This window comes from Salvelinus sp. IW2-2015, unplaced genomic scaffold, assembly GCF_002910315.2.
Source record: "Salvelinus sp. IW2-2015 unplaced genomic scaffold, ASM291031v2 Un_scaffold3615, whole genome shotgun sequence".
Lineage (NCBI taxonomy): Eukaryota > Metazoa > Chordata > Actinopteri > Salmoniformes > Salmonidae > Salvelinus > Salvelinus sp. IW2-2015.
Genome location: NW_019944892.1, coordinates 39279 through 50025, shown reverse-complemented (window position 1 = coordinate 50025; position 10747 = coordinate 39279). Strand labels below are relative to the sequence as shown.

Sequence of the window (10747 nt, the reverse complement as noted above, 5' to 3'; positions counted from 1 at the left end):
AAGTCAATTTACTTTCTAACCCGGACGACGCTCGGCCAATTGTGCACCGCCCAGTCACGGCCGGATGTGATACAACCTGGATTCGAACCAGGTACTGTAGTGACACCTTTTGCACTGAGATGGAGTGTCTTAACAGCTGCGCCACTCGGGAATAATTTGATATATATATATATAATTTGAATCGACTTTCAAATCGCTGGTAGTACCTTTTAGTTTCTGTCACAGGAAAGTTTCCTCTACAAGCCAGAATGCAGAATAAACATTTATATTTCTTTACCCCTTTTTCTCCCCAATTTCGTGGTATCCAATTGGTAGTTACAGTCCCATCGCTGCAACTCCCGTACGGACTCGGGAGAGGCGATGGGACAGGAACATCCCCGCTGGCCAAACCCTCCCCTAACCCGGACAACACTGGGCCAATTCTGCGCCGCCCCACGGGTCTCCCGGTCACGACCGGCTACGACAGAGCCTGAACTTGGACTCAAACCAGAATCTCTRGTGACACCGCTAGCAACTGCAATGCAGGGCCTTAGACCACTGCGCCACTGGGGGGGCCCGATTTGTAAAAAAAAAATCTGTTTTAATATACTTTTACAGTTGTCTGTGCTGTTGGTCCTTTTGGCGGTTGGAATTTAAGATGGTATATCCAAACGTATTTATGCCCGACGTTAAATACAAAGAAATTTCAACGTCGAGTCTCTAACCTGCTTGTTAGCTGACCCGTCTCTTATGTATCCCTTGTTCTTCAKGGTTTTAGAGCAGGTATCTGTAAAGCACCGTGTGACAACTTGGTGTATAAAAGGRCCTTATTAAATACAGTTGCTTAAAGTGTACTTTTTTATTCCTGAACAGTATGCTCTCTGCAGTAGCTAATGCGTTAGAATGAATAATACCTTACAGTTTGTGATATGATTAGTTTTAATATGTATCGCTAGCTAACTTTACAGCGGCGATGAAAATACCCCTTTCTAATTCAATTTTTTTATTTTTACCTTTATTTACCTTTTTTTTATCTTTCAGTTCTGCAAGCAACAGGATCATCGGAGCCAAGGACCACGCCTCCATCCAGATCAACATTGCTGAGGTAACGTCGCTGATGACAAAACTCTTTCGAGGCGAACTCTTCTTAAAACATTCCGAAACGTTGCGTCTTGCTGAACGCACCCCTCCCCCTTTGGGGCCGATAGGGAATAGTGTGCCAATTTAGGTCGCTGCCTGTACCGTCTTCATTGATCTGCTGTGTTAACCTAACGCTCATTACTACTGTAAGATCTCATTGTATTGATTCCATTTCCCCTTTGTATTTTCTATTGCAGGTTGACAAGGTAACCGGTCGCTTCAATGGYCAGTTCAAGACCTACGCTATCTGCGGGGCCGTTCGTAGAATGGTACGTTTCCTCTTTATCCCAGGCTACGGTTGTACATCTCTGCCCACTGTACGTTTCCTCTTTCTCCTAGGCTACGGTTGTACATTTCTGCCAACTGTTCATTTCTGCTAGAGTCTGGATTTTCTGCTTATTCCCTCCTGATTCCCAGAGTTCCCCTACACCCGGATTTCTGGGAGTTTAGGAAAGTTACCATCATTTGCAACACTACAAGGCGACGCTGCAGGTCGTTTATCTGTTAGTGGCCTGTTCTCTCCTGTAGTGTCTAGTAGAGAACTGAGATGGTTTGAGGTCCTCTCCTGTAGTGTCTAGTAGAGAACTGAGATGGTTTGAGGTCCTCTCCTGTAGTGTCCTAGTAGGAAACTGAGATGGTTTGAGGCCCTGTCCTCTCCTGTATGTGTCTAGTAGAGAACTGAGATGGTTTGAGGCCCTGTCCTCTCCTGTAGTGTCTAGTAGAGAACTGAGATGGTTTGGAGCCCTGTCCTTCCTGTAGTGTCTAGTAGAGAACTGAGATGGTTTGAGGCCCTGTCCTCTCCTGTAGTGTCTAAGTAGAAACTGAGATGGTTTGAGGTCCTCTTTCCTGTAGTGTCTAGTAGAGAAACTGAGATGGTTTGAGGTCCTCTCCTGTAGTGTCTAGTAGAGAACTGAAGATGGTTTGAGCGTCCTCTCCTGTAGTTTCTAGTAAAACTGAGTGAATGGTTTGAGGCCCTGTCCTCTCTGTAGTGTCTAGAGAGAACTGAGATGGTTTGAGCCCTGTCCTCTCCTGTAGTGTCTAGTAGAGAACTGAGATGGTTTGAGGTCCTGTCCTCTCCTGTAGTGGTCTAGTAGAGAACTGAGATGGTTTGATTTCCTGTCCCTCCCTGTAGTGTCTAGTGAGTGAACTGAGATGGTTTGAGGGTCCTCTCCTGTAGTGTCTAGTAGAGAACTGAGATGGTTTGAGGTCCTTCCTCTCTGTAGTGTCTAGTGGAGAACTGAGATGGTTTGAGGCCGCTGTCCTCTCCTGTAGTGTCTAGTAGAGAACTGAGATGGTTTGAGGTCCTCCTCTCCTGCAGTGTCTAGTAGAGAACTGAGATGGTTTGAGGTCCTCTCCTCTCCTGTAGTGTCTAGTAGAAGAACTGAGTGGTTTGAGGCCCTGTCCTCTCCTGTAGTGTCTGAGTAAGAAACTGAGATGGTTTGAGGTCCTGTCCTCTCCTGTAGTGTCTAGTTAGAGAAACTGAAATGGTTTGAGGGTCCTGTCCTCTCCTGTCGTCTTAGTGGACAAGAGCATGTTTGAGGTCCTCCTCTCCTGTAGGGTCTAGTAGAGAACTGAGATGGTTTGAGGTCCTTCTCCTCTCTGTAGTGCTACTAGAGGAACTGAGATGGTTTGAGAACCTGCCTACAGCAAGACTGTAGTCAAACCTCAAAGACTCACCAACAATATTCCCACTGGCAACAACTGTAACTGTGATCGTAACGTCCAGGTTCATGTGACTGAGACGGAACTATCCTTCCGTAGTCTTTGATTTTCTATGTTTGATCACATCCCTGTTTACGAGATGTTACATTGTAGTTACTCCACAATACAACCTCAATGACAGTGAAAAGAAGCCTGTCCATCATAAAAACAGATTCCAGATAAGGCAAACAGCGATAATATATATTATACATATATACAACAAACTGTCAAATATATGAACTTATGTCCTGAAATACAGGGTCATTGTTATGAAATTGTGAGGCATGTAAAAAAGTTGATTGGTGTAGATTCTGGAGAGGAAGCCAATTGTAGACAACACTGAAAATGCCATGGCATCATTTGATATTGTGCTTTTTTCCCTTTGTTGATAGTGCTATGAGAAGTGTTGTGCGTTGTGTTTGTGTGTGTGTTGTGTTGTGTGTGTGTGTGTGTGTTGGTGTGTGGTGTGTGTGTATTATAGTAAAATGTCTTAAACGTAGCCTCCGTCCCCTCTGCAGGAGACTGATGACTTACCCTCTGAGGCTGGCTATAGACCGACAGCATCGTGTCAAAGTAAGTACGGGGTCTGGCTGCATCCTTATGTAGTGCACTGCCCCTTTTTACCCGAGCCCTATGCACCTGTTGACCTGTGCTAAGTCTTAAAAGCTGGAACGAGCCCCCCTTGATCTGAGAATATGGGTTACTGCAAAAGTAATATAGCCGTCAGTCGACTGGAAACGGTGTTAGTTTTTATATCAAAATCAAATTTATTTATATAGCCCTTCGTACATCAGCTGATTATCTCAATGTGCTGTACAGAAACCCAGGCTAAAACCCTAAACAGCAAGCAATGCTGGTGTGTAGAAGGCACGGTGGCTAGAAAAAGTCCTAAGAAAGCCAAATACTGAAGAAACAGAGAGAACCAGGCTATATGAGGGGTGGCCGTCCTCTTCTGGCTGTGTCGTGGAAGATTATAACAGAACTGGCCAAGATGTTCAAATGCTCCGTTGTCAGGTGCAGAACATGATTGGATTAAAATCTTTTCGCTGTTAAACAGCCAATCAGGAGAAATGGGTGTTTCCTGTTCCTGGCGATCACACAAGTTTATTTATTTTTAATCACTAACACTTGTTTTGTTCTAGTCAGCTTTTCCTCGTGAATGCTAAGGTTCCCAGGATTTTGATGGAACATTGTTCTGAAGTACAAATGTAATTTGATGGATGGCCGTAGGTCTTCCTGTTTATGGCCGTAGGTCTTCCTGTTTATGGCCGTAGGTCTTTCCTGTTAGCCGTGGTCTTCCTGTTTTTATGGCCGTGGGTCTTCCTGTTTATGGCCGTGGGTTTCCTGTTTATGGCCGTGGGTCTTCCTGTTTATGGCCGTGGTCTTCCTGTTTATGGCCGTGGGTCTTCCTGTTTATGGCCGTAGGTCTTCCTGTTTGTGGCCGTAGGTCTTACACGATATTATGGACGTAGTCTTTTCTATTTATGGACGTAGGTCTTTCTATTTATGTGACTAGGCTATATTATGGACGTAAGTTCTTTCTATTTATGGACGTAGGTCTCTATTTATGACGTAGGTCTTTCTATTTATGGCCGTAGGTCTTTCTATTTAATGGACGTAGGTTTTCTATTTGTGGACGCAGGTCTTTCTATTTATGGACGTAGGTCTTTCTATTTATGACTAGGTCTTTCTATTTATGACGTAGGTCTCTATTTATGGACGTAGGTCTTTCTATTATGGACGTAGGTCTTTCTACTTTATGGACGTAGGTCTTTCTATTTATGCCCTAGCCGTATATCAGTTATCTCTATACTGGTTGCCATAAATTACATAAACTAATGTCGGGTCTGGATCTACAAATGTTTATATTTTGTGAATAGATGTTTCAACGTCATCCTGCGTACCTGTTTGTCATTTTGTCTCTACTACAACACTTCAGGTGTAACGTACCGTTGTCATTTTGTCTCTACTACAACACTGTCAGGTGTAACGTACCTGTTGTCATTTTGTGTCTACTACAACACTGTCAGGTGTAACGTACCTGTTGTCATTTGTTCTCTACTACAACACTGTCAGGTGTAACGTACCTGTTGTCATTTTGTCTCTACTAACAACCACTGTCAGTGTAACGTAACCTGTTGTTCATTTTGTCTCTACTACAACACTTCAGATGTAACGTACCTGTTGTCATTTTGTGTCTACTACAACACTTGTGCGGTGTAACGACCTGTTGTCATTTTGTTGTCTACTACAACACTGTCAGATGTAACGACCTGTTGTCATTTTGTCTCTACTACAACACTGTCAGGTGTAACGTACCTGTTGCATTTTGGTCTACGTACACACTGTCAGGATGTAACGTCCCCGTTGTCATTTTGTGTCTACTACAACACTGTCAGATGTAACGTCCCCGTTGTCATTTTGTGTCTACTACAACACTGTCAGATGTAACGTACCTGTTGTCATTTTGTGTCTACTACCACACTGTCAGGTGAACGTACCCTTTGTCATTTTGTGTCTACTACAACACTGTCAGGTGTAACGTACCTGTTGTCATTTTGTGTCTACTACAACAACTGTCAGTGTAACGTACCTGTTGTCATTTTTGTGTCTACTACAACACTGTCAGGTAACGTCCCTGTTGTTCATTTTGTGTTCTACTCAACACTGTCAGGTGTAACGTCCCCGTTGTCATGTTGTGTCTACTACAACACTGTCAGAGTACGTCCCGTTGTCATTTGTCTCTACTACAACACTGTCAGTGTATAAGTACCTGTTGTCATTTGTGTGTCTACTACAACACTGTCAGATGTAACGTCCCCGTTGTCATTTTGTGTCTACTACAACACTGTCAGATGTAACGTACCCTTGTCATTTTGTCGTCTACTACAACACTGTCAGATGTAACGTCCCCGTTGTCATTTTGTGTCTACTACAAACACTGTCAGATGTAACGTCCCCGTTGTCATTTTGTGTCTACTACAACACTGTCAGGGTGTAAAGTACCTGTTGTCATTTTGTTCTACTACAACACTGTCAGATGTAACGTCCCCGTTGTCATTTTGGTGTCTACTACACACACTGTCAGATGTACGTCCCTTCGTTGTCATTTTGTGTCTACTACAACACTGTCAGATGTAACGTCCCTGTTGTCATTTTGTGTCTACTACAACACTGTCAGAGTGTAACGTCCCTGTTGTTCATTTGTGTCTCTACTACAACACTGTCAGATGTAACGTCCCCGTTGTCATATTTGTGTCTACTTCAAAACTGTCAGATGTAACGTCCCTTGTTCATTTTGTGTCTACTACAACACTGTCAGATGTAACGTACCTGTTGTCATTTTGTGTCTACTACAACACTGTCAGAAATACTTAACGTCTGTTGTCATCTCTGTTGTCTACTACAACACTGTCAGATGTTAACGTCCCGTTGTCATTTTTGTCGTCACTACAACACAGTCAGATGTAACGTCCCCGTTGTCTTTTGTGTTCACTACAACCTGTCAGGTGTAACGTCCCCGTTGTCATTTGTGTCTCTAACTCAACACTGTCCGGGTTAACGTACCTGTTGTCATTTTTGTGTCTACTTCAACACTGTCAGGTTTAACGTAACCCGTTTGTCATTTGTGTCTACTACAACACTGTCCAGATGTAACCGTACCTGTTGTCATTTTGTGTCTACTACAACACTGTCAGGTGTAACGTACCTTTGTCATTTTGTGTCTACTACAACACTGCCAGATGTACCGTCCCCGTTGTCATTTTGTGTCCTACACAACACTGTCAGATGTAACGTACCTGTTGTCATTTTGTGTCTACTACACACTGTTCAGATGTAACGTCCCCGTTGTCATTTGTGTCTACTACAACACTGTCAGATGTAACGTACCTGTTGTCATTTTGTGTCTACTACACAACTGCCAATGTAACGTACCCGTTGGTGTGTTCTAATGAGTTCCCTCTCTTCCTTACAGGAACTTCTAGTCTGGACATGCAACTCTGGAATCTCTTTGTAAAATAAAAACATGTCAAATGAATTCGTTTCAAGTGGCATCATTAGTACTTTAGTTTTGAGACTGGATGGACAACTCCGGTCCCCTGCGGGCCTAAAGTGGGGTCACTTTTTTTCCTCTCCGTCAGCAAAACAGCCATTCCAAACTGAAGATCTTGATATTGTGTGCGGTGTGTAAGTTGGGGCTGGGGGAATTTTGACACCAATCAGGCCCCTTCGAGACTGGAGTTGCCCATCCTTGGTCTCCTTGATTTGTTTTTTCTGGATCCCCAGCTTAGTTTTTTATGGTCCCAATGTCATACGCATAGGCAACAGAGCTACACTCTTCACTTAGGGCGTTTATTATGGATCCCCATTGTTCCTGCCAAGGCAGCAGCTTACTCTTCCCTGGGGCTTTTATTATTGGATCCCCATTAGTTTCCTGCAGGCAGCAGCTACTCTTCCTGGGGTTTATTATGGATCCCCATTAGTTCCTGCCAAGGCAGCAGCTACTCTTCCTGGGGTTTATTATGGACTCCCATAGTTCCTGCCAGGCAGCAAGCTACTCTTCCTCGGGGTTATTATGATCCCATGTATCCTGCCAAGGCAGCAGCTACTCTTCCTGGGGTTATTATGGATCCCATTAGTTCCCGCCAAGCAGCAGCTACTCTTCCTGGGGTTTATTATGACTCCCATTAGTTCCTGCAGCTGGGCAGGGCAGCTACTCTTCCTGGGGTTTATTATGGATCCCCATTAGTTCCTGTCTCAGGCAGCAGCTACTCTTCCTGGGGTGTATTATGATCCATTAAGGTATCTCCCAATGTTGATCGTGTCCACCATAACTGCACATTCCTGGATATATTACACGATACGCTCCATTTACATTCTGCCAAGGCGCAGCTTACTCTTCCTTGGTTTATTATGGCATCCCCAGTTATTCTCCGCCAAGAGCAAGCTATCTTACCTGGGGTTTATTATGGATCCCTAGTTCCTGCAGGAATACTTTTGGTTTCTTATGATCCCTTAGTTTGTCAAGGCAGCAGCTACTCTTCCTGGGGTCCAGCAAAATTAAGGAGTTTATACAATTTTAAACATTACAATATCAATTCACAACACACTGGTGTGCCTCGGCCTCTACTCTATCCACATATCTACAACACAAAGCTTATGTGTACATGTGTGTGTGTATTAGTTGCGTATTGTTATCGTTAAGAGCCCAGACTTGAAGGGCTGCTTGCTTTCCCGGCCCAAATCCCCGTCGTTTGCGTGGGAAGACTGAGAAAATGACGGCGAGGTGGCTGCCTTCTGAGAATTCGTAGCCAGGCAGGATTTATTTATAGTTGTATAATTGTTATAAATAACCCCCCCCCACACCCACACACACACACACCTTCTGTTCTACTAGCTAACTGCAATCAGTGGAAAATAAATAAATCGACAACCGTTCAATACAGACGCGAAGAACGAATCGTACTAACACCCCGGCTCCGACACTCATCGGATTGGCAGGAGCTTCGCAAACTATTACAGACTACAAAGGAAGCACAGCCAAGAGCTGCCCCAGTGACACGAGCCTACCAGACGAGCTAAATCACTTCTACTGCTCGCTTCGAGGCAAGCAACACTGAGCATGCATGAGAGCATCAGCTGTTCCGATGACTGTGTGATCACGCGTCTCCGCAGCCGATGCGGAGTAAGACCTGCGAACAGTCCAACAAACATTCACAAGCCGCAGACCAGATGGATTACCAGGATGTGTACTGCGAGCATGCGCTGACAACTGGCAGGTGTCTTCACTGACATTTTCAACCCTCCCTGTCCGAGTCTGTAATACCAACAGGTTTTAAGAAGACCAACCATAGTCCCGGTACCCAAGAACACTAAGGTAACCTGTCTAAATGACTACTGACCCGTAGCACTCATGGGCTGAGCCATGAAATGCTTCGAAAGGCGGTCATGACTCACATCAACACCATTGTCCCAGGCACCCTAAACCCACTCAGATTTGCATACCGCCCCACAACAGATCCACAGATGATGCAATCTTTATTGCACTCCCACCTGCCCTTTCACACCTGGACAAAAGGAAACGTCTGTGAGAGAATGCTGTTATTGACTACACTCAGCGTTCAACAACATAGTACGCCCTCAAAGCTCATCACTAAGCTAAGGACCCTGGGATAAACACCTCCCTCTGTCAACTTGATCCGTGGACTCCTGACGGCCGCCCCCAGGTGTAAGGGCGTAGGGAACTACAACAGCCGCCACGCTGATCCTCAACACGGGGCCCCTCAAGTGTGCATCGTCAGCCCCTCCTGTACTGCCTGTTCACTCATGACTGCACAGCCAAGCCACAACTCCAAACATCATTTAGTTGTTCTGCTGGTACACCAGTGGTAGGCCAAACATATTACCTTGATACCGGTTACCCCCCACATTGACACTGACTCTGTCACGGTACCCCCTGTATATAGCCTCCACATGACTCTGTACCGTAAACACCCTGTATATAGCCTCCACATTGACTCTGTACCGTAACACCCTGTATATAGCCTCCACATTGACTCTGTACCGTTACCCCCTGTATAAGCCTCCACATTGACTCTGTACCGTAACCACCCTGTTGTAAAAGCCTCCACATTGACTCTGTACCGTAACCACACCTGTATAGAGCCTCTACCACATGACTCTGACCGTAACACCCCTGTATATAGCCTCCACATTGACTCAATGTACCAAGTACCCCCCCTGTATATAGTCTCCACATTGACTCTACCGTAACACCCTGTATATAGCCTCCACGTTGAGTCTGTACCGTAATACCCTGTATATAGCCTCCACATTGACTCTGTACCGTAATACCCTGTATATAGCCTCCACATTGACTCTGTACCGTAACACCCTGTATATAGCCTCCACATTGACTATGTACCGTAACACCCTGTATATAGTCTCCACATTGATATAGCTCCAATATTGTTATTTACTGCTGCTCATTTGTTATTCTTATCTCTTACTTTTTTTGTGTATTTTCTTAACTGCAATGTTGGTTAAAGGCTTGTAAGTAAAGCATTTCACTGTAAGATCTTCTACACCTGTTGTATTTGGCGCATGTGACAAATAACATTTGATTTGAATTACACCGGATATAACAGAATGGCCCTAGCCCCCCCCTACCCCCCGGCACATAGACTATTACAGCATAGACTGAGACGGGTGGGTCGGGGGACAATAGAAGGTGCACCTTCTTCTGGGGACAATAAAAGGCCTCTTTAAAATGTGCAGTTTTGTCACACAACACAATGCCACAGATGTATCAAGTTTTGATGGAGTGTGCAATTGGCATGATGACTGTAGGAATGTCCAACAGAGCTGTTGCCAGAGAACTGAATGTTAATTTCTCTACCATAAGCCGCCTCCATCGTCGTTTTAGAGAATTTGGTAGTATGTTCAACCCCCCTCACAACCGCGGACCCATTTAACGACGCCAGCCAAGGACCTCCACATTCGGTTTCTTCACCAGCGGGATCGTCTAAGACACGCCACCCAGGCAGCTGGTAGAACTGAATATCTGCACAAACGTTCAGAAACTGTCTCAGAGAAGCTCATCTGCGATCTCATCGTCCTCACCAGGGTCTTGACCTGACTGCAGTTCTGCGTTGTAACCGACTTCAGTGAGCAAATGGTCACTGACACGCTAGAGAAGTGTGCTCTTCGCGGATGAATCCCAGTTTCAACTGTACCGGGTGACTGCCGGTTTCAACTGTACCGGGTGACTGCCGGTTTCAACTGTACCGGGTGACTGCCGGTTTCAACTGTACCGGATGAATGCCGGTTTCAACTGTACCGGGTAGATGCCGGTTTCAACTGTACCGGGTGAATGCCGGTTTCAACTGTACCGGGTGAATGCCGGTTTCAACTGTACCGGGTGAAT

The 10747-nt window shown here is 45.1% G+C and overlaps 2 long non-coding RNA genes across 2 annotated transcripts in view; both read left to right on the top strand.

The window, feature by feature from the left end:
• LOC139025944 (uncharacterized) overlaps nucleotides 1-1344 on the top strand; it is a 1527-nt gene extending 183 nt beyond the window's left edge. Inside the window, exons 2-3 of the long non-coding RNA XR_011477635.1 lie at nucleotides 1021-1084; nucleotides 1317-1344. This is a non-coding gene — a long non-coding RNA (uncharacterized lncRNA). The remainder of the gene's footprint in view (nucleotides 1-1020; nucleotides 1085-1316) is intronic.
• A 2009-nt stretch (nucleotides 1345-3353) lies between these two features.
• Nucleotides 3354-10747, top strand: part of LOC112076190 (uncharacterized) — a 10962-nt gene continuing 3568 nt past the window's right edge. The window contains exon 1 of the long non-coding RNA XR_011477634.1: nucleotides 3354-3393. This is a non-coding gene — a long non-coding RNA (uncharacterized lncRNA). The remainder of the gene's footprint in view (nucleotides 3394-10747) is intronic.